This window comes from Leuresthes tenuis, unplaced genomic scaffold (genome assembly GCF_036924035.1).
Source record: "Leuresthes tenuis unplaced genomic scaffold, fLeuTen1.0.hap1 SCAF_1, whole genome shotgun sequence".
In the NCBI taxonomy this organism is placed as follows: Eukaryota; Metazoa; Chordata; class Actinopteri; order Atheriniformes; family Atherinopsidae; genus Leuresthes; species Leuresthes tenuis.
This window is the reverse complement of record NW_027325355.1, coordinates 5,596,408-5,618,998: the sequence shown is the minus strand read 5'-3', so window position 1 is coordinate 5,618,998 and position 22,591 is coordinate 5,596,408. Positions and strand designations below refer to the sequence as shown.

General features: G+C 42.9%; 1 protein-coding gene, 4 non-coding genes and 5 pseudogenes across 5 annotated transcripts in view; 9 read left to right on the top strand and 1 right to left on the bottom strand.

Annotated features, from left to right (window-relative positions):
• LOC140301715 (NLR family CARD domain-containing protein 3-like) overlaps nt 1–22,591 on the top strand; it is a 483,071-nt gene that overhangs the window by 59,514 nt on the left and 400,966 nt on the right. The gene's annotated exons all lie outside the window — the stretch shown is intronic.
• trnaq-uug (transfer RNA glutamine (anticodon UUG)) lies at nt 15,508–15,579 on the top strand. Its single transcript has one exon. It is a non-coding gene; the product is annotated as a tRNA-Gln (tRNA).
• On the bottom strand, nt 19,400–19,518 carry LOC140299905 (5S ribosomal RNA; annotated as a pseudogene).
• Nucleotides 20,123–20,241, top strand: LOC140291267 (5S ribosomal RNA). Its single transcript, XR_011912436.1, has one exon. It is a non-coding gene; the product is annotated as a 5S ribosomal RNA (ribosomal RNA).
• LOC140291041 (5S ribosomal RNA) lies at nt 20,511–20,630 on the top strand (annotated as a pseudogene).
• LOC140289038 (5S ribosomal RNA) lies at nt 20,900–21,018 on the top strand (annotated as a pseudogene).
• Nucleotides 21,288–21,406, top strand: LOC140284673 (5S ribosomal RNA). Its single transcript, XR_011910211.1, has one exon. It is a non-coding gene; the product is annotated as a 5S ribosomal RNA (ribosomal RNA).
• Nucleotides 21,676–21,794, top strand: LOC140299900 (5S ribosomal RNA; annotated as a pseudogene).
• LOC140297953 (5S ribosomal RNA) lies at nt 22,064–22,182 on the top strand. Its single transcript, XR_011913642.1, has one exon. It is a non-coding gene; the product is annotated as a 5S ribosomal RNA (ribosomal RNA).
• Nucleotides 22,452–22,570, top strand: LOC140299382 (5S ribosomal RNA; annotated as a pseudogene).

Genomic DNA, 22,591 nt, shown 5'->3' with positions numbered 1-22,591 from the left:
ACACATCAACGTATTCACACAGGAGAGAAACCGCACAGTTGTGGTCAGTGTGGGGCAGCTTTTGCTACATCTTCCAATCTTAAGACACATCAACGTATTCACACAGGAGAGAAACCTTACAGCTGTGGTCAGTGTGGGGCAGCTTTCACTACATCTTCCCATCTTAAGACACATCAACGTATTCACACAGGAGAGAAACCTTACGGCTGTGGTCAGTGTGGGGCAGCTTTCACTACATCTTCCCATCTTAAGACACATCAACGTATTCACACAGGAGAGAAACCTTACGGCTGTGGTCAGTGTGGAGCAGGTTTTGCTCGATTATCTAGTCTAAAGACACACCAACGTACTCACACTGCGGATAAATTATTGGTTTAAATCAACAATATATTTTACGGCAGATAAGAAAACCTGGGAGCAGCAACAGGAACTACCAATCAGAAGAATTTCCCTTCAGATTAAAAATCTTCTTTTTGGATTACCACCTTCTCTTGTCAGGACTTTTGTTCTGAATGTTCTGTGGGTAGCACATGTTTGAAGAATCATTGAAAGTGCTTTATAATTTGTTGGGGTAGTTGGGAACTATGGACAGATCTCTCACCGTTCAAGATAAATATGGCATCAGTTCTGAGTTGATAGACAGAACAATATCAGTGCCTTGAGATGACATTGTTTTAATTTGGCGCTATATGAATAAAACTGAATTGAATTGAAAATGCAATCTTTTTGAAAGTAGATACACGTTTTATTCTATTATACTGAACATATATGTTTATTTTAAAGTTAAAATTCACAAAGTAGCTGTGCACCAGCTGTGGGTATGTTTTTAAACATACAACATCTTTAGAAGCAAGATATCATTTCAGTTTGATGTAAAGTCTAGCTTTACACTTGTTTGTATTTCATTGTTCTGCATTTTATTAAAGGTTAGATGTCAACATTTCTCATGCGTTTTCTCATGTTCTTGCTACAGAGATATTTTTAAAAAATTGTGTTTGGTTCTAATCTTTGTGCTAATCTTTCCCAAAGACTTAGAAATTTTTAACGCAGTCTGAAAAAGGTTTGGAGTTGTTCCCTGTACTTTCCAGACAGCTGTTTGATTGTCATGACTAAAGCTGAAAGTTAAGGCTGTTCCAACACTAAAAGGGCACGAGGCTCAACTTCAAGCTGTGAAACTATGTCAAATGTCTGTTGTGTTGGTGTCAAGAAAATTCTCTCAAAATGAGGCTCAGAGTCGCTGGAGACAATTAATACCAAACATTTATTCTCACAGCAAGGAGTCTGCATGACATATCAAGAAGCTGACACAGATTTGTCTGAGTTAAAAAAAAAAACAATGATGCTATCGCTATTTAGTTTCCACTTTGTTTTTTCTGTACATTTCTGTATATAACAGTGCTGTGCCTGAGTGAGATGGAGATTTCAATTTCCCAGAGGCAACCTCCCATAATATAACTTCATGATTTTTTTTAACATATCTCTCCTGTTTATGATAGAAAAGAAGGTGTAAATTCACAGTAGAGTCATATATACACATGCATTTTCTTGTATATCTTCTACGTCATTGTCATTGTTAAACAGTTTGTTATGTTGACCTCTGTTCTTGGCTCTCAGTCTCCATGTTGCTGATCCTGGATCTGCTGAGATGTCCCAGGTCATTGTTGGCTTTGATCCTCATACATTTATTTTTGTCCTGAGAAAGAAGATGTTCCAAAAAGAGAAACAGGGCCTGCTTTTGAATTTGACACAGCCTATATCATCTCAACGTTCATTTGGGTCTGCCGTTTTTCATTTAGTTTCAGACTTGTTATTGGATTCAAATGTTGATCGAGTTTCTGTGACAGATAGGCTCCAGTCCCCCTGAAACCATGTAAAGCAAATGGAAGGATGGATAGTTTGTGAAACCATTATTAATTCATTCCACTTCAGTATTGAAATCTTTTTGTTCCATTCAATGTAAAGTTATTCTGAAGATAACAGGCAGGATTTGAACCAGCTGTTGCACCACTGGCAAGTTATGGTCTCTGTGAGGGGGTGAGCTGGTTCGTAGTGCAATTATTGATCAATATTATGTGTAATTGTACCTTATTTATTGATTGTTTAACAGAAAATGGGTATTTTGAGTCTCACACTATAACAAATATGACAGCACTTCAATGAATTCTCTATAATGAATTAGTTTTCTAAAGAGTTTCATAAAAAATCATGCAAATATTGACTGTCTGTCCTTCCAGAAACTTACATTCCACAGCTTTGAATAAGGTATTTGATATGATTAATTTTTAATCCACCTGAGAATATGACAGTATCATAATTATGATTATATGAGCACAGTGGTCGATCCTGTAACGCCTATTGTTCAATCTGTACATGCTCCCATCAGGCCAGCTAATACGCAGCTATAATATGTCCTACCACAACTATGCAGATGACACTCAGACCTACGTGTCACTGACGGCAGAAGAACACGGGCCTGTAGATACATTGTGTCACTGCATCGAACAGATCAGTGTGTGGATGCAAAACAATTTTCTCCAGACAAAACTGAAATCATTGTCTGTGGCCCACAGAAACAAAGAGACAGTGTTATCGGTCAACTTGAGACTCTTAACAGCCACATTAAATCAATAACATCAGCAGCTTTTTACCATCTAAAAAACATGGCCAGAATCAAAGGAATAGTGTCTAAACCAGACTTAGAAAGACTAATCCATGCATTTGTCTCCAGCAGGTTGGACTACTGTAACGGCCTGCTCACTGGGCCCTAAACAGGCTGTAAGACAGCTGCAGTACATCCAGAACGCTGCTGCTCGAGTCCTGACTAGAACCAGGAAATACAACCATATTAGTCCGGTGCTCAGGTCTCTGCTCTGGCTTCCTGTCGCTCAGAGAATAGACTTTAAAACAGCTCTGCTCGTGTACATCTCTGACATGTTAGAGCCATATGAACCAACTTGAACTCTGAGAACCTCAGGGAGGGGTTTCCTGCTGGTGCCCAGAGTCAGGACTAAACAAGGTGAGGCTGTGTTTCAGGTTTATGCTCCTAAAATCTGGAACAGTCTTCCAGAAGATGTGAGACAGGCCTCAACTCTGACTGTTTAAATCCAGGCTGAAAACAGTTCTATTTAGCTGTGTATATGACTCTCTTCACTTTTCATTCAATTGATTAATGATTATTTTTTGTTTTATGGAATTATTTTATTTGCCTACTTGTGATTTTATGTAGCTGTAAAGCACTTTAAATTGCCTTGTGTACAAATTGTGCTCTACAAATAAACTTGCCTTGCCACATGAAACACAATCCATGTCATTTATTCACTTGCTACTGTACTGTTTGCTACCAACAATCAATAAAGTATAATTAATTTGATTTAAAGCATATTTGTGAGAGTGATCTTTTTTTTTCAATGCCATTTATGCTTTTTACAGAACAATTGATATATTTAAGGATGGTTGAAGGCTGGTTAAAAGTAGTTAAATATTTCTGAAGCCGATTCTTATCTGTTTACATGTGCAAAATGATGTAATATTGTTTTACATGCGCTTAGTTGGAGAGCAAACTCCAACAAAACAACATGAGGGAGGTGTGGAGTGGTCTGAGAACCATCGGTGGCTATGAAAAAAAGAGTGGCCAGGGAATGGAAGGAGGCCACTGAGTTAAACTTGTTCTTTAACCCCTCTAACTCCTGATCCCTTACCATCTACCTCAACCTTATCTTACCTTATGTCTGCATCTGTGTTCCAAATCTTCAACAATCACAAAAACATTGAATGATATTACAGAACTCATGCTTCATGCTTATAGCAGCAGTTTTATTGAACAAAGTGCATGAAATTGGGAACTTTAAAATAAACTACAGTGTAATACAAAGTGTCATTAAACCTGGCTAAGAATGAAAATTCAAACGTTTTATTATACTAAGCTGCTGACATCAAAGCACTACAATTTAAAACTTGATTTAAATCTTTGTATAAAATTCAAAAACGATTTCAATCAATTGAAGTGAACCACAACACAGCAGTAAGTCAAATAGGATATTTTACACAGCAACATGAAAAAAATCACGTTTATAAAAATATAAAACTATTTACAATTACTATGTACATATCATTTCTATATGTACAATGAGTTATTACAGAATATTTACAGATTGTTAAGGCATATTTACATCTAAGTCCTCCAACTTGTCTACAGCAGAGGTGAAGTCTTCATAGCATAAACTCTGTTGTTCAGACCTTTTGATGAGGACATCATCTTTACGGGGCAGAATGTCTTTTTCTTGTATCTTCTGTGTTCCTGTGTTGGTTGGGCACAGAGTGTACAGACTGGAATATTTTGCACCCTTGACAATTTGGTTCCAACTTCTAATGGATGCCCCTGGTGTTTGCACTTGTAGTGCGTAGCTCTCGCCCAGGCTAAATGACCGACAGTGCTGGGCAACGTGCCGGTGGTGTGTGTATCAGGCGGTGTGGACGCAGTTGGAGGAGCTGTTGCAGGCGTATCGGCCGGCTTAGGGATCACCTGACGGGCAGGCATTGTGGTCTGTGTGGAGGGGCCTGCAATCGCAGAGGGAGCTGCTGATACAGAAGGGCAGGGCAAAGGGCTGGTGATAGCACAGGTGATGGGAAGGACTGATGTAGAGGGACCAGCTATCACAGGGGTCACCAGAATGGCAGGTGATATGGGTCGTAAAGAGCGTCCTGCAGTCTTAAGGGCTGCTGTAGATGCAGACAGGAACGGTACAGGCCTGGTGATGGTCGAGGTGGCGGGGTTTTTCTTATTAGCTGTGGCACTTTTAGGTGCGGCCGGGAGACAGGCATCGTTATGTCCGACCTTCCCTTCAAAACCTTTGTCCCGGCAGTGCTTGGTGTTGGCACATATTTCATCAGCTGGTAGTCTGGTGGAGGGAGGACTGTAGGCTGATGAGGGGCAGGAGGAAGGTCTGTTGATGAGATGGAGGTGATCTTTGTGATGGTGGATGGTCGTCTTGTTGCCTTCATGTTGACGAGCCGCTCTTGGTGTTGGATGAAGTCCCGCACGGTCTTGACGTTTATTTTAGGTAGGGGAATGCCAGCTTTGCAGAGAACAGGGTCATCCACTAAAATCCAGTGCTGGACCCGCTCGTATGCCTCCAGGATGGTCGTCTTCTCCGGACTGGTGCGTGACCCATGAGGACAATGCAGCCACAAAAGTTTCACCAGTGTGTACATTAGCCTGTTGTGCTGAGCACTTATGTTTTGTTGTGCTGGTGCGTAGCGTTTGGCCATCTTTACTTTCTGTATCACAGCAGCATCAACAAGATCGTCTCTTTTAGTGCGGCAGTACAGAGTGTTGCCCCAGTGCGTCCTGTACAGTTGATTGAACTGCTGAGGCTGCTTGTCGTGCTCCTCCACGGCATTCCAGGCTTCCAGGATATTGTTCCTCTGCTCGGTGGTGAGTGACAGCTTGTCCTCTGTCAGGCCAATGTCCAACAGAAGAGAGCAGAACTTTTCCAGCTGCTGAAAGCCAGGAAGAGGAGTTGGACTGCAGACATCCTCCTGTGCAAACAGTGACACACAAATGTTATGCCTGTTGCAGGTGTGATTTATCTAGTCTTATTTGCTTTTCATCTGCTTCTGTCTCTTGTGACTGCAAGTTTTTTAGATTTTGTAACGTTATGTTGACTTTGCACACTGCCACGTTCACTTGTTAAGCTTTTTCCTCAGTGATTGTTTCCTTCTTCTGCACAAGCTTTAAATACTTTGCTACTGTTTTCACTGTTGTTTTAATGTCTAATCTAACTCCTGGCAAAGTGGCAACATTTGAAAACTCGTCTAACACTGGCTCATACGTAGCAGTTGAATGGCTTTAACTCCTGGAATAAAATGTACATCCACATCAACAAACAAACAGCTACTCACAAAGACTGGAAGGTGAGCACTAGCCATTTCATTGCTGGAGAGCCGGATGTGGGGCAGCTCAGCACTCAGCGCATTGTCACAGGTCTCCACCTCACTCTCGTAAGCCTCATCTGGCACATCTGGATCATGCTGCCCAGGCTGAAGCACCTCCTCCTCTGGATCCGGCCCATCGTTCACGATGTCTGCGAGAGAAAAAGGGCCCGATTCTCCTGTACTCTGACTAAACAGGTATCCCAACCTGAGCAGCTCATTAGAGGGGACATCAGCGGGAGCCTGAAGTTTTCCTCCACAGTCTCTCCGAACAGCTGCCGACAGCGGGTGTTGAGGCGGTCGATAAGCGGTGCAGAGTAGATTCTGTGGTGCCGTCCTTTTCCCCCAAACACTGCATCAGAGCGGCGGTCAGAATTCCACCGTGCAATGCCACTTATCAGATAGACCTGATAGGGCCGGGCTGCGCAGTGGGGACCTGAACATCACAATAAAACACATGAGATGACTCACAGTGACACGTGTGACATTTTATAAATATCCACACTACACCTGTGTACCTGGGAGCATGTTGGGCAAAGTTTTGTGGAATCCTTCCAGGCTGTTGTTGCCACGCAGACATTTGTAGTAGGGCACATCCACTTTGTTGATGGTCGCTGTACGCGCCACCCTATACATGTAGATGTCTGGAGGATCCTGGATGCACTCCAGGTGTCGCCGCTGCGCCGCCCACATCTCATCAATGACCGCTGCAAATACAAATGATGTACAGACACACAAACTGATTGTTGTGTAGACTTTTTTTATGCCACACAACTAGTATTAATGTTGTAACTTTGAGTGTCAGGTCTTTATACCAGGTGTCTTGAAGAGGCTGACTCCACTCTCATCCAGCCCAGCGGGACCTTTCAGTTCCTCAATGGCCAGGTTGATGAGCCTAAACGTTTCCTGCGCCCCTTGTGTGACCCGTCGCACGTCATGTTTCAGCTGCTCCCTGGAAATAAAAAGGCGGATGATGTCCTCATCTGTCACAGCCTTCAGAGCTGTCGGGTCCTTGGCTCTGACAGCCTTGATGAGGAGCTCCATGTCTGCTCGGCTGTACGCCAGCACCGCCCCAGCAAGTGCAGACTTGAACACTGCGTACTTGGAGTGAGACTCTGTGCGGACGGCTGCATCGAAACGGTGAATCCAGTGAAAGATGTGCAGACGCACAACCATTCCACTGTCCACCCAAGACTGGAACAAAGTCTCCACAGCTGTTGGGCCCTGTGCACGGCAACACCCACGGTCCACATTCAGGATGCTGGGGACAGGTTGGTTGGCCAGCCGAAACCTCTCCATTACTCCACGGCACATAGGTCCCAGCTTCTCTGTGGACTCCTCACAGGTCAGCACAAAAGTCACTATCTGGGAGTACTCATTTCCAATGCTGGTGAACCTGAGCCGTGACCCTCACCAGACAGCTTCTTCACTACCTTAAAAACATTTGGAGTTTGGATCCCAACTTAGTTGCTTGTTCTTCTATAATTTAACAGTGCATGACAATATGTTTATAATAGGAAATATGTTCTGTATGCCACAATCTATGATTGTGTTTTGATTTACATACTTTCTTGGTGGAATCCATCTTTAGCACAGTGCCAAAAGTGGAGAGGATCTGGCTCCTGTCGTCCTGCACGTTGTCGGCCTCTGCCAGCAGGAAGGCGTGGCGCAGGAGCCGTGCAGACCAGAGATCTCTTGGAGGAGGCGGAGCCTGAAATGTGTGACCTACTGCAGAAACAATCCCTCCAGGTTTCACTAAGCTCATAAGGAGTGTGGTGTACAGGTCTTTGCACTGAAGGTGCTTCTCCGTGTGGTTTTCCTGTATCTGACGCCACACCTGGACCATAGTGTTCCCTTCGGTTCGGTCCCTCAGAAGACGCACAGCATTCTTGTCCACACCACGCCTGTTAGTGGAGGAAAAATTGGTAACTTTAGGTCGGTTCGAATAACTTCTTTAAAGACTGACACGTGCACACACGATGCTGAGTGAACTCAGGCAGGGAACACAGCTTGATGTGCCTCGCTCAGTTGTGTTATAATAACAGGATCCCATGCAAGCCACCGACCTATTGTGCCACCTTCTCCACCCCTGGCTGACTTTGTGCAAGGCCCACAGCACAGGACCTCCATCGGCATCGTGTAGTTGGATACGTCACAAATGTGACGTACCTGGAGTACAGATCAGGGAACAAAATTGTTGGTACCCCTCAGTTAAAGAAGGAAAAACCCACAATTCGCACTTGAAACCTACAAAAGTAACAATAAATAAAAATTCATTGAAAATTGAATAATCAAAATCAGCCATTACTTTTGAATTGTTGATTAACATAATTATTAAAAAAAAAACTAATGAAATAGGGCTGGACAAAAATTATGGTACCTCTATAAAAGATTGAAAACTATTTGACCAGAGTGACATGATTAACTCAGGTGTGTCCTTTAACTGACATCACAGGTGTTTCCAAACTCATAATCAGTCAGTCTGCCTATTTAAAGGGAGACAAGTAGTCACTCTGCTGTTTGGTGAAAAGGTGTGTACCACACTGAACATGGACAACAGAAAGCGGAGGAGAGAATTGTCCCAGGACATCCGAAAAAAATTTATAGACAAACATCTTAAAGGTGCAGACTATAAGACCATCTCTAAACAGCTTGAAGTTCCTGTGACAACAGTGGCTCATATTATTCAGAAGTTCAAGACCCACGGGACAGTAGCCAACCTCCCTGGACGTGGCCGCAAGAGGAAAATTGATGACAGATTGAAGAGACAGATCGTTCGAATTGTATCCAAAGAGCCCAGGACAACCTCCAAAGAAATTAAAGGTGAACTCCAAGGCCAAGGTACATCAGTGTCAGATCGCACCATTCGACGTTGTTTGAACCAAAGTGGACTTCATGGGAGACGACCAAGGAGGACACCACTGCTGAAAAAAATCATGTTGACAAGCCACAAAGCTTCTGGGAGAATGTCCTTTGGACAGATGAGACCAAACTGGAGCTTTTTGGTAAGGCACATACACTCCATGTTCATAGACTCAAAAACCAGGCATACGAAGAAAAGAACACTGTCCCTACGGTGAAACATGGAGGAGGCTCAGCAATGTTTTGGGGATGCTTTGCTGCATCTGGCACAGGGTGTCTTGAATGTGTGCAAGGTAAAATGAAATCTGACGACTATCAAGGCATTCTGGAGAGAAATGTGCTGCCTAGTGTCAGAAAGCTTGGTCTCAGCCGCAGGTCATGGGTCTTCCAACAGGACAACGATCCAAAACACACAGCCAAAAACACCCAAGAATGGCTGAGAGAAAAGCGTTGGACTATTCTAAAGTGGCCTTCCATGAGCCCAGATCTGAATCCCATTGAACATCTGTGGAAGGAGCTGAAACATGCCATTTGGAGAAGACACCCATCAAACCCGAGACAACTGGAGCAGTTTGCTCATGAGGAGTGGGCCAAAATACCTGTTGATAGCTGCAGAACGCTCTTTGACAAATACAGAAATCGTTTAATTGCAGTGATTGCCTCAAAAGGTTGTGCAACAAAATATTAAGTTATGGGTACCATCATTTTTGTCCAGCCCTATTTCATTATTTTTTTTTAAATAATTATGTTAATCAACAATTCAAAAGTAATGGCTGATTTTGATTATTTAATTTAATTTTCAATAAATTTTCATTTATTGTTACTTTTGTAGGTTTCAAGTGCTTTCAGTGAGAATTGTGGGTTTTTCCTTCTTTAACTGAGGGGTACCAACAATTTTGTCCACGTGTGTATATAATAACAATAATGATAATAACATATAACAATATATCATCAAATCCAGATGATTTTCAAGGAACTTTTCCTTTTACATGTTTAGATACAATGTAATCATTATTCAGCCATGATGCTTTTACTCTAACACAGCTGAATTGAGTTATACCCGGTGGTGGTAGCCAGACTTGTACAGGTACACATTACGACCCTTTCCAACACACTCATCGCCACAAGGACACTTCAGGGAACATCTCCAGACTCCTACAGGGCGCCACGCAAAGACACGGCTGTGGAAAAACAGGTGTGGTACAGGCAGAGCACCTCCGATGAAGCCTGGAGGTTCTGGAGCCATGAGATGTCAGCTGCTGGAATGCCATTTGGGTTTTCCCAAAGACGTACCCAGCCCTCTAACTCCACCTGTAACACGCACAACACGTACAAAGCAAAGTTGTTTTTATTATTTGCAACATGCAATGATACACATGGAGCACAGTTTAAAGAAGCGTCTCACACTTATGTTTGCATTCACTGTAAATGTTACTTACAGGTGAGTCACTTAGAGGTGGTTTCAGTGGATAATCCTGGCCTTGGGATGCGGACGGGGCTTCAGTTGGCTGTGCAGCAGATTCCGGCTGATTGGGCGGGATCCTGGATATGCGCTTCTTGTGTGGCAGCTTGGGTGGTGCGGTGGACTCAGGCAGCTTGGGTGGTGCGGTGGACTCAGGCAGCTTGGGTGGTGCGGTGGACTCTGGCTGCTTGAATGGTGCGGTGGACTCAGGCAGCTTGAATGGTGCGGTGGACTCAGGCAGCTTGGGTGGTGCGGTGGACTCTGGCAGCTTGGGTGGTGCGGTGGACTCAGGCTGCTTGGGTGGTGCGGTGGACTCAGGCAGCTTGGGTGGTGCGGTGGACTCTGGCAGCTTGGGTGGTGCGGTGGACTCTGGCAGCTTGGGTGGTGCGGTGGACTCAGGCAGCTTGGGTGGTGCGGTGGACTCTGGCAGCTTGGGTGGTGCGGTGGACTCAGGCTGCTTGGGTGGTGCGGTGGACTCAGGCTGCTTGAATGGTGCGGTGGACTCTGGCAGCTTGGGTGGTGCGGTGGACTCAGGCAGCTTGGGTGGTGCGGTGGACTCAGGCTGCTTGAATGGTGCGGTGGACTCTGGCAGCTTGGGTGGTGCGGTGGACTCAGGCTGCTTGAATGGTGCGGTGGACTCAGGCTGCTTGGGTGGTGCGGTGGACTCAGGCAGCTTGAATGGTGCGGTGGACTCAGGCAGCTTGGGTGGTGCGGTGGACTCAGGCTGCTTGAATGGTGCGGTGGACTCTGGCAGCTTGGGTGGTGCGGTGGACTCTGGCAGCTTGGGTGGTGCGGTGGACTCTGGCAGCTTGGGTGGTGCGGATGACTCTGGCAGCTTGGGTGGTGCGGATGACTCAGGCTGCTTGGGTGGTGCGGTGGACTCTGGCAGCTTGGGTGGTGCGATGGACTCAGGCAGCTTGGGCAGTGAAGAGGGGTGAAAAAGCCTTTGGGAAACACTGGAGTCTGGCAGCTTTACCTTGTCTCTGGACCCAGAATCTTGAGTCTTAGACTCCTGGGACTGGGTAGAGTCTAAAAATGTATCAAATTTTTTATCTTATATTATGACTTATTTACATAAAACTACTTCATATAAATTGACTGATGTGTCTTACTTACATTTCACAGACTCGTATGCAGCTACCATCTCAGCTTCATCACCGGGCCATAATGAAGGACTAGACTTAGAGGTGCTTTCCTGCAGTTGCTGGACAATAAGTCAGTGTAACAATCAGAATGTATGATATACCATGTTTCACTTACCAAACACAAACAAGCTTACTTACAACCCTGAGTATTTTTTTATTTTCTGTGTAATTCTAACCTTTCTCTTTCTGAACACTTACTTTCTCCTTCTCATAAATATACTTTCTGAAGCTCTTCATCGTCACACTTGTGATGTGGGTCACCGGTGTGTTCAACCACTTCCTCACTGAGCTGTAGGCCTTCTGTGCTCTGTCTCTCTCGCTGTCAGTGAACTGCTCTGGCTTTTTCTTTAATCTTCCATGCTGACTGTAGAGCTCCCACATCTCCTGAAAGCTGCTGTCCTCGAAGCCTTTCTGACCATAGATGCACCTGTCGATGTTTGCCTCAAGGACAATGGAGACTTGTGGGAAGCTCTCTGCATACTCAGCGAGGAAGTCTTTCACCCACTGGTTCACTGCCTCTCCTCTCTTTTGTGTGCTTGACTTCTCTACCCTGTGCTTGTCAATTATGCTGGAATGATATATATTACCTCAATTCAAACAAGCATCATTTATATCATCAGACTGTGACAAACAGATTAGTAATTGAACCAAGAATGAAACAGATGTGTAAACATGCCACCAAATTTGTCTTAAATCTAAAATGCTTACTACTTCATGTAGCCCACATCGTTTGCCACAAGCCAGTGGAATGGTGCATTTTTGTATTGACCAAACGGCACTGGCAGCTTTCCCAGGCACTGCTGACGGGATGGAGCAGTGATAGCCTCCGCTTGAAGGAGCTTTTCTGCGTGGGCCAGGGCAGTGGCTTGGTTCAGCAGCTCCGGGGGAGGCGAAGGGAAGACCAGCCTTTTATCCCGATAAAGACGGGCCTCTTTGCTCGCCATCAGAATGGCCTGTTGCCGATTTTCAGGAGCATCTGGGTTGGCAATGCAGATTGTGGGGTTTGCCATCTAGATAGTTAAACAATGTTATTCTCCAAAGGGAAATTTATTGGGGCAGCAATTCATATTAGCAGTAAAGTGGCATTACATCTTGGTATTAAATGTCTGTATGCCTATCGAGATAAGAACTTTATTAATCTATTAATTTATCAGCGCTATTGAGAGGTTGTATTGCACCAGATAATGAATGTAATTGTACAAGGTAGTAATAATAATGATAACACTGAATAGTGAAAATAATGAAAAGTGAAATAATATTGCACATACAGTTAAAATATTGCACATCGTACATTGCACATGATATTGAATGTCTATATATCTGTTATACACACACATGTATAGCTGATATGTGGGCTATATATAGATATATGTATATTCCTGTATAAATATATGGAGAGGGAGATGTGTATGCACACACGTGCGTACAAAAACATACATGCATACAAGCATACATACAATACATATATGTGTTTTGGTTGACCCATTTAACGCGATACAACGACTATAAACGGACTTTTCGGTAATATGAGTGTAAGAAAGAAAATGTTTATGTTTAAAAAGAGTCTTCAGTTAAAATTTACGACGACTTTTTACCGAGTGGGAGAAGCTTCTTATACTTACCTTTCAATGAAAAGATTATCACAGAAAAACACTACGGTTAACTCCGTCAAATTTGTAGCAAATTATCTTTCTGTTTTTAACTTCTTTAACAGATAAACTGTCAAAGTCATTGGCAAAAACAATGTCCAAATTTCGCTCGCACCGTCTCTTCGCTTTCTTTGACATGTGATTAGCTGCCTGGTGAGTCCGGCGAAGCTATTGGTAGTCTACGGTCAAAGGTCAGTGAGCCACCTGATTGGTCAGTGAACAGAGCGATTCAATTGGTTTTCTGTGGTAGCTTTGCACGACCGTGGAAATGTGGGAATCTCGACTGCATAATTTGTGGTAGTGGGGGACTGCGTTCGCACTGTCCCATGATCAACTTGTTCAAAGAAAAATATCAATCCTGAGAGTTTAATGTAGTAACAGTTACATGGAACAGTTTTTCACATCAGTTTACATCAAATCGATCTTGATTCTTAACTTTTTTCTCTCTCTCTCTCTCATATATATATATATATGTATATATATATTATGGCATGCCGTTCAGGAAATTAATCTTTGAATATATGGAATGAAACTTTGAATATATTGAATGAAACTCTGAATATATTGAATGAACCTTGAATATATTGAATGCAACTCTGAATATATTGAATGAAACTCTGAATATATTGAATGAACCTTGAATATATTGAATGAAACTCTGAATATATTGAATAAACCTTGAATATATGGAATGAAACTTTGAATATATTGAATTCAATTCAATTCAATTCAATTTTATTTATATAGCGCCAGATTACAACAATTGTCATCTCAAGGCACTTAAGTAATATAGTCCAATTCAAGCCAATTGGAATTCAATTCATTGTAATCATAATCCAATTAATTCATATAGAGCTAATTCAAAAAATTAATATCCTAGCTAAGGAAACCAACAGATTGCACCGAAATGTGTCTTCAGTCCAATCTCCCGTCCTGAGCGTGCCTGTGGCAACTGTGGAAAGGAACGACTCCCTTTTAACAGGAAGAAACCTCTGGCAGAACCAGACTCAGGAAGGGTGGCCATCCGCCTCGACCAGCTGGGGTTTGAGAAGACAGAAAAGAGGGAAAAGAGGGGGGAAAAACACCATAACGCCATTCAAAGGATATCTGTTGGAACAGGGAAACATAGGTTAATAACCACAATAATGTCACATGTACATAAAATCAATTTTGAAATTAAACAGGGGAAAAAAGAGAGCAAAGTGAGGAAAGGTGTGACAGATGAGGTCCCCCAGCAGTCTAAGCCTATAGCAGCTTAACTATGGGATGTTTCAGGATTACCTGAGCCATCCCTAACTATAAGCTTTATCGAAAAGAAAAGTTTTAAGCCTAATCTTAAAAGCGGAAAGGGTGTCTGCTTCCCGGACATTTACTGGCAGCTTATTCCACAAGAGAGGGGCCTGATAACTGAAGGCTCTACCTCCCATTCTACTTTTAGAAACTCTGGGAACAACAAGTAAACCTGCAGTTTGGGAGCGAAGTGCTCTGTTAGGAAAATATCTTACAATTAAATCTTTAAGATATGATGGAGCTCGGTCATTAAGAACTTTATATGTGAGAAGAAGAATCTTAAATTCTATTCTGAATTTAACAGGGAGCCAATGAAGAGAAGCTAAAACTGGAGAAACATGATCTCTCCTGTTAGTTCTCATCAGAACTCTGGCTGCAGCATTTTGGATCAGCTGGAGGCTTTTCAGAGAATATGTGGGACAGCCCAATAATAAGGAATTACAGTAGTCCAATCTTGAAGTAACAAATGCATGAACTAGTTTCTCTGCATCACCTTGAGACAGGATGTTCCTGATTTTTAGCAATATTACGAAGGTGAAAGAAGGCAGTCCTAGAAACCAGTTTTATATGTGCGTCAAATGATAAATTCTGGTCAAAAACAACTCCAAGGTTCCCCACTGTAGAACCAGAAGCCAAGGAAATACCATCCAGAGCAACTATATAACTAGACAATTTCTCCCTGAAGCGCTCAGGTCCAAAGAGAACAACCTCAGTTTTGAATGAATGAAACTCTGAATATATTGAATGAAACTTGACTGACGTCAGACTTCACGGAAGTGCCTGCAGCCATCTTGTCTAAGGTGTGGATACTGTGGCGAAAAGCGAATGACAATTTGTCAGTCCGCTCGTAATTTGCAGGATGAATATTAAAGTATGAGGACATCATTAACACACTGGCGAATGCATGTACGGGCCAAAATTCTCCCGATAACCCTGCCCGTTCTTCTAACGAAGAAGTCGTGGCAGACTTATATATCCTGAGTGTGCCTGAGGCGACTGTGGAAAGGAACGACTCCCATTTAACAGGAAGGAACCAGACTCAGGAAGGGTGGCCATCTGCCTCGACCAAGTGTTTTTTGTTTTTACCCCCAAAAAAACCCCACTTTGCTTTAAACCTTTATATTGTCAAGCATTTAGATGACTAAGAGCATAGTTTGCCTGTGGAAGGGGTTCCATGGTGTAAAGGTCAGCACTCTGGACTTTGAATCCAGTGATCCGAGTTCAAATCTCAGTGGAACCTTCAGTTGTGCGCTGTCATGGTTGTGTTCTGGAAAGAAGATGAGTGGATGAGGTTAGTCAGTTGTCAAGTCACACCAGAGTGTGTTATTGACCAATTCCAAAGAGAGGGCTTAAATTGGTTAATGTTGAAAAAGTGAAACATTCAGCTGAGAGGGTCTGTGCTATTTACCTTCTCACCTCTGTGTCACTAATTGAATCTATTTGATTTCTTCTTCCATATCAATTTGTAATGCATATATTTTTCCATGCTCTCCATTTGGAATTTGGACACAGAAGCCAAAGGAGAAGGAAACAGGAAAAACAATCCCATGGTATCAATCAGCGACAAGGAGAACTACTCAAAAGCCTGCACAATTAACCCGGTGCCCAACCATGGGCCAACCAATCATCCAATCAAGGAGCAGCAATTTCTGCCGGCCGGAATCTGAGCGCCAACTCCATGCGGTGCGCACAAGTTGGTACTGATTTAGGAAAAAGAGGATTGTACAATTTTACTCCTTGGTATGGATACTCTTTCAAAAAAGTCCAAAAAATAAAATATGTGGTTGATAAAACTGTGTGACTCAGTCCTTCAACACAAAAGGCAGGCAAAGGAAAATCAGCTGTCCTCTCCATCTAATCATGGGAGTATGGCCTGACTACGATCAGGGACCTGAGCAGCAAAGAATAGATAGACATGATAAATATTTATGTATATGTACACACTAGTCTCCAATACTACTATGATAAAAAGAGATCCAATGCACAGGTCCAAGTTGTACAGGAATGTGTTGTAGAAATTTGTTCTATATTTTTGTTGTAAATCCACAACAGGTTTCATCATCTGCTAATCCTGGAGGAGACACTAGTTGTAAAGGAATTTATCAATACATAAAGATGCTTATATTATAAGACTGAAACACCTTTGAACAGCAGATCACTGTAAAGACATACATATAATATTGTGATTATGTCAGTGGAAATGTAAAGTCAACAATATTGTTGACTTTACATTTCTTTTAACATCTTGTAAAAATATAACAATGTAAACATAAAAACAGCAACCTCAAAACAAAACATAGCATGTTACCTGGATGGAAAACCATGCGTCTCTACAGTCTGAAGGAAGAAATCTTGGGCTGTTGATGCCTTGTTGTTATTGGTAGCGTGTCGGTACATGATCTTTGTGAGCATTTGGAAAACATGAAAACCACAGAAACACATTAAACATTAACTACAATAATATAAGAATAATAAATGAATGAAATATTGTTCCATGTGTGATGTTAGACTTAAAGCTATACTTACCTTTCTGGCATGTAGCACAGCACTTCGTAAAAATTTAAACATGAACAACTCCCCCTCCCTCCAAAGTCTCCCCCTCTTCCCCCTGCCTGACCTGTGACGCTCCCCTCCTCCCTGACGTGTGAGGTGAGAAAGTGATGGTGCGTTCCATCTCCCCCGGATGTCGGAGCGGAGAATGTTGTCAAGTTATCAGCGGTCCAGTTACCACGTCCATCAAGGCTATTCTTGTGCTTGCCGTGTCTGAATATAAACAACTTGTGATCTACCAGGCTAATGTTAGCACGGCCTGCGTTGTAGTTCGCGTGTAGTTTCAACACCTGGTGGCTTGCTTTTACATTTTAGTGCGCCATAAGCTTATTAGGAGCATTTTAAGATTACAAAAGGAAAGTGTAGAATTGCCAGAAAGAAAAGTATAGCTTTAACAAAATTAAGTTGAATATTATATCCCACACTATAATCTCCATGGCGACACTGACCTTTCTTAAAGAAACATCTATTCCAAACATTACCACACCATATCTGTGAAATAAAAATGTATCAATTGTTTAATGCAGCTACATCGTGGTCCATTACACCAGATTCCAGAAATCTGCAGAATGTATGCCATAGACCATTTTTTAAATTAATATATAAATATATAATGTCCATGTGATGTCCTTTGCTGTCAGCTTACCTGATCAACTTGTGGTTGGTATCTATATGTACGAGTGACAGAGGATCATTGTAGGTCCTTCTCACAACACATCCGAGGCTTGTCATTCTCTGTAGTATTCTTAGACTATCAACCCGGTGCATCGAATCCCACACTCTGTCCACTGAACTCTGTGGCCTAAAGCCCTAAGACGACCTTTTACCATTCTGTGACCTGTAGAAAAAGAAGTGAAAACCACTTTTATTTAAGATATATTGATTGATAATCATGTGAACAAACAATTTAGGCATTTCACTTTTTCTCAGGTATACATGCTATGATGACCGTTGTTATGATAATGTCCAGGACTCTCCACTAAGGCACAGACTAGAAAATTGAAAAAATAATATCGATAGCCTTTAGGCTATAAAAATACCAGTCATTAAAGTAGCCGGCCCTCAGCTAGACTTAGTTGTGGAGGCTATATGGCCGGCAGCCGGTGCCTGTGGAAAGCCCTGTCATTTCAAATGTTACTATTATGACACAAATCTTTTTATAATGCTATGGACAAGTGCATGATATAATGCAAAGAAAAACTTTCTGTAAAAAGCACCAACCCAAATTCTGGGAGTCTTGCTTGATGGCAGAGACCAAGCTGTCAAGTTCATCATCTGTCATTTTACTGTAGCCTTCCCTTTTTGAGAGGCCCCACTGTCGCATTCTGCGTTTCAGTGTTCTCACTGATACACCAGCAGTGTGGAAATACAGGGGGCAGAGAGGTCAATTTCAATCAAATGCTGGACGTGGTCTTTGGAAAAAAACATATGCCGGCTTGTTCACAGATACGAGACTTGTGTTCTTTTCACTGATTTTTACTGTGGTCTTCATCGTCGGCTTTCACCACAAGTACACCGTAGAACTGATAAAACACAAATGATGTACAAATATTACATTACACATGCCTCAACTAAAAGAAAATATATTATTTACAAACATAAACTTATATACCACTTCGGCCTGCAAGTGGACAAACCGGTAAACTTAAAACCGCTTATGGTCTTCGTTGATTGCTTTCTTAATTGGATCCATATCAATGATACCAGTTTACCGGACCGCTTTTTAAAACCGGAAGTGACATCACGGTCACCTTAAACTAAACTTATCAAGTTTTAACTTTTAACTTTTACCTAACACCAAATGTTATTAACTATATCCTTTAAACATTGCTAAACAATAAATATAAACATCAAAACACTTAAAACAAACGTGTTATACGGACTTCCTCTATGGCCATAAAATCATAGCTGCATCTAGTGGCGAAACATAAATATAACTGCCGTTAAATTGCCTATTTGACAGTTTAAAGTGGCTGCACGTGCACTTTTTCTATCTGGCCTCAGTACATTTCTGAAATGTATTCATTTGTGTTTGGAAAACATTGGAAACAACTTTATTTCTGAGCCCACATCAGTGGGTTCTGGTTGTTAACACATAGATGAGGAGACAGTTCAGTGTGTGAGGATAAAAGCAGAGGAGAACCTGGGACATCTGAGTAGATCTGGGATCAGCACCTTGGATATCAGCAGGGATTCTTAGGAAGGAAGGAAATGGGATGAATCTGCAGACTGCAGGAAGATCTGTTAACAGTCTGCAGACTAACGTGAGACAATAATATTTGTGTGTGTTTGGTATCCAGAAGAATTCAGACAGATGAAGTCACTGTGAGCTGAGCAGTGCTGGAAGATGATATGAATGAGTGACCTAAATGAGGTTTATGTGTGCGCTCATTTCCAGTGTTTGACAAAGATTGAAAAGTGAATTTATTTGACTGATTCCTTCCCAATGTGATGTATGTCAAGAAGCTGTCTGTGTTGAGTGAGCAGCAGCGCCTCCTGCAGGTGTAAATAACTTACAGCACCTCATATTCCCAGGCGGTCTCCCATGCAAATACTAACCAGGCCCAACCTTGCTTAGCTTCCGAGATCGAACGAGATCGGACGTGTTCAGGGTGGTATGGCCGTAAGCGAGATAATCAGTCACAAATCAGCTTTTTATAGATGCTGAAACAACATCTATTACTGTGTTCTGACTTCTAAAATATAATGTAACTGTTTAAAAATGAGCAATTTGTGATGATTTCATCTAACTAAGCAGCCTCGGTCTCTCTGTGTGACGCTGAACACAAAACTACACACAGGGAACAGAAGAGGTCAACTGACACAAAGTTATCTGAGAGTCTCACTTTCAGCTGCAGAGAACCAACACGAGAGAAGAACATGTGCAGGATCAGCATCAGCCTCTCAAGCCAATTATGTGAAAAACTAGAAGAAACATATGGTTCCAGCAGCTATATAATATATATTTGTCATGGTGACTTTTGCTTACAGACAAACCACCCTGAACACGTCCGATCTTGGACACATGAGGAAATTGGTCATCTTCAGCTGCTGCTGCTTTGTTGGCAGACATGAAGTGATCTGAGAGTCTCAGTTTCAGCTGCAGAGAATAATTACTTCAGGGAAGAAGATGTGCCCACTACAAGTCAGCCTTTCTCGGCAATTATCTGGTTACATAGAGGAACTGTATGATTCCAGTACCTATATAATGCACATTTGTCACAGACATTGCTGCTTACGGCCACACCACCCTGAAAATACCCGACCTCGTCTGATCTCGGAATCCAAGCAGGGTTGGGCCTGGTTAGTACTTGGATGGGAGACCGCTTGGGAATACCAGGTGCTGTAAGCTTTTTCTCTTCTCTCTACCACATGCATGTCTTTTGTTGCAACGTCTGATCACCCTGTGACACATGAGGAAGTTGGTCATCTTCAGCTGCTGCTGCTTTGTTGGCAGACATGAAGTGATCTGAGAGTCTCAGTTTCAACTGCAGGTAATAATCACATCAGGGATGAAGATATGCCCACTACAAGTCAGCCTTTCTCGGCAATTATCTGGTTACAAAGAGTAACCGTATGATTCCAGTACCTATATAATGCACATTGTTCACACATATTGTTATTTACGGCCACACCACCGTGAAAATACCCAACCTCGTCTGATCTCGGAAGCCAAGCAGTGGTTGGGCCTGGTTAGTACTTGGATGGGAGACTGCTTGGGAATACCAGGTGCTGTAAGCTTTTTCTCTTCTCACTGCACCCTGCATGTTTTTTGTTGCAACGTCTGATCACCCTGTGACACATGAGTAAGTTGGTCATCTTCAGCTGCTGCTGCTATGTTGGCAGACACGAAGTGATCTGAGAGTCTCAGTTTCCGCTGGAGAGAATAATCACGACAGGGAAGAAGATGTGCCCAATACGCATCAGCCTTTCTCAGCAATTATCTGGTTAATTAGAGGAACTGTATGATTCTAGTACCTATATAATGCACATTTGTGACAGACATTGTTACTTACGGCCACACCACCCTGAATATTCCCGACCTCGTCTGATATTGGAAGCCAAGCAGGGTTGGGCCTGGTTAGTACTTGGATGGGAGACTGCTTGGGAATACCATGTGCTGTAAGCTTTTTCTCTTCTCTCTACCACCTGCATGTCTTTTGTTGCAACGTCTGATCACCCTGTGACACATGAGGAAGTTGGTCATCTTCAGCTGCTGCTGCTTTGTTGGCAGACACGAAGTGATCTGAGAGTCTCAGTTTCAACTGCAGGTAATAATCACATCAGGGATGAAGATGTGCCCTCTACATATCAGCCTTTCTCTGCAATTATCTGGTTACATAGAGTAACCGTATGATTCCAGCACTTATATAATGCACATTTGTGATAGACATTGTTGCTTACGGCCACACCACCCTGAACATGCCCGACCTCGTCTGATCTCGGAAACCAAGCAGGGTTGGGCCTGGGAAGTACTTGGATGGGGGACCGCTTGGGAATACTAGGTGCTGTAAGCTTCTTCTCTTCTCTCTACCACCTGCTTGTCTTTTGTTGCAACGTCTGATCACCCTGTGACACATGAGGAAGTTGGTCATCTTCAGCTGCTGCTGCTTTGTTGGCAGACACGAAGTGATCTGAGAGTCTCAGTTTCAACTGCAGGTAATAATCACATCAGGGATGAAGATGTGCCCACTACAATTTAGCCTTTCTCGGCAATTATCTGGTTACATAGAGGAACTGTATGATTCCAGTACCTATATAATGCACATTTGTCAAAGACATTGTTGCTTACGGCCACACCACCCTGAAAATACCAGACCTCGTCTGATCTCGGTAGCCAAGCAGGGTTGGACCTGGCTAGTACTTGGGTGGGAGACTGCTTGGGAATACCAGGTGCTGTAAGCTTTTTCTCTTCTCACTACCACGTGCATGTCTTTTGTTGCAACGTCTGATCACCCTGTGACACATGAGGAAGTTGGTCATCTTCAGCTGCTGCTGCTTTGTTAGCAGACACGAAATGATCTGAGAGTCTCAGTTTCAACTGCAGGTAATAATCACATCAGGGAAGAAGATGTGCCCACTACATATCAGCCTTTCTCGGCAATTATCTGGTTACAAAGAGTAACCGTATGATTCCAGTACCTATATAATGCACATTGTTCACACATATTGTTACTTACGGCCACACCACCCTGAATATGCCCGACCTCGTCTGATCTCGGAAGCCAAGCAGGGTTGGGCCTGGTTAGTACTTAGATGGGAGACTGCTTGGGAATACCAGGTGCTGTAAGCTTTTTCTCTTCTCTCTACCACCTGCATGTCTTTTGTTGCAACGTCTGATGACCCTGTGACACATGAGGAAGTTGGTCATCTTCAGCTGCTGCTGCTTTGTTGGCAGACACGAAGTGATCTGAGAGTCTCAGTTTCAACTGCAGGTAATAATCACATCAGGGATGAAGATGTGCCCACTACATATCAGCCTTTCTCTGCAATTATCTGGTTACATAGAGTAACCGTATGATTCCAGTACCTATATAATGCACATTTGTCAAAGACATTGTTGCTTACGGCCACACCACCCTGAAAATACCAGACCTCGTCTGATCTCGGTAGCCAAGCAGGGTTGGACCTGGTTAGTACTTGGGTGGGAGACTGCTTGGGAATACCAGGTGCTGTAAGCTTTTTCTCTTCTCTCTACCACG